The sequence below is a fragment of the Otolemur garnettii genome, unplaced genomic scaffold (genome assembly GCF_000181295.1).
Source record: "Otolemur garnettii isolate 467f Iridium unplaced genomic scaffold, OtoGar3 scaffold00028, whole genome shotgun sequence".
NCBI classification, from domain to species: domain Eukaryota; kingdom Metazoa; phylum Chordata; class Mammalia; order Primates; family Galagidae; genus Otolemur; species Otolemur garnettii.
Genome location: NW_003852423.1, coordinates 14,318,347 through 14,320,014, shown reverse-complemented (window position 1 = coordinate 14,320,014; position 1,668 = coordinate 14,318,347).

Here is a 1,668-nt window from a genome sequence, read left to right as displayed (position 1 = left end):
TGGGCAGGGCAGGGGATGGGGCAGGGCAGGGCCTGACAACAATGCAAACTTTGATAAGCAGTTCTCAATAATCACTTCTCAGCAATTATTTGTTATTATTACAGTTTAACATTATAAAATTAACAAAAATAATATAAAACTCATATTCTGGTGAAATAGCCACATAGCAGCTGAAAACCGTATATTCCCTTCTTGTTCTCCTGCCTGTTTGTGCCTTCTTTCCAAAAATCGGGACTTTTTAAAAACGCCACAGGCTGCAGGACAAATTGTTGAAAAGGGGGACTGTCCCGCCAAAAGTGGGACGTCTGGTCGCCCTAGGCTGGAGCTTTATGTCCAAGGACAGGACAGGAAGAGTGTGACCCAGCTCCAGGAGACAGACACATGCCCTTTCCTCCTTATTCTCTCTAGACCCCCTGCATATTGCATGGTGCCCACCTACATTCAGGCAGATCTTCCCCACCTGGGTCACTCAGACTCACCTGATCTCCTTTGGGAACAGTCACAGACATGCCCAAAATAATGCTTTGCCAGGTTTCTGGGTATCCCTTAATCCAGGCAATCTGACACCTAAAACTAACCATCACAGAGCATGCGCTGGACATACCTGGTGGGAAGTGGAGTGGGTGTTCAGACTAGGAATTATAGAATCTTTGAATTTTCCTTAATTAATGTATTTTCTGCCCCCTTTAGAACTTTCGTGGGCAAAATCTAAATGCTTCTGGTGATCCCAAGAAGATAAGCAAAAGGACATTAGTGGTTGGATTTGGAAGTGGGTGACTTCATGATGGAGTGTATTCAGGTTCTCTGTGGCTTTAATGGTAAACCCAGTGGGTGAAAGGAATGAAAACATGGGGAATGTAAGGGAAGAATGCTTTTCTACTTCTGGTGTTTTCTTCCATGTAGAAGATTAATTAATGTAGCCCCCTGGCATCTCTCAGTCCCTTTATTCTTTCTGCCCAAAGAGATGTACAGTGACTTATTTGATTAAATACGGGGGAAGGAAACCGGGCATGCTCGCCTCTACTCCTTTTTCCTCTTGGGATTGAGTTGCCGGCAGGGAACATGTGTTTTGCTCTGCTCTTTGCTGTAAGATTTATAGGTCTCCTGCCCCCAGAGGAAGAAGTCTAGAGTGGTCTGGCAATACTTGTGGGTTGGTGAGTAAACAATTCTGGAGTTGCAAACAAAGACATTAACTATAGTCCTTACATAAAAGCTACATCATCCACCTAGCCTATGTCCATGATAAAAATGATCTCTGTCTGTTTACTGTTTTGACTTTTTCCTCAATACGTCCAGAACTCAGTTGTGGAGGAGGAATGCTATTATTTGCCCTCTCAAGATTCAATAATTGCTGTACTAATGCAACCACTTCCTCTGTCTTCCTGACTGTCTCTTGTCTCACCCTATCATGTCTGTGTGTCATAGTCATCAGGGCAATTGAGTGATATATCTGGAATGTAGAATATGGTCCTGTCATGCTTGGCTTTTTCTTTTTTTGAGACAGTCTTGTTCTGTTGCCCTGGCTAGAGTGTAGCGGTATCATCATAGCTCACTGCAACCTCAAACTCCTGGGCTCAAGCTATCCTTCTGTCTCAGTGTCCCAAATAGCTGGGACCACAGGTAGGCAACACCATGCCTGAACATATTTTCTTTTCTTTTTTTTTTTTT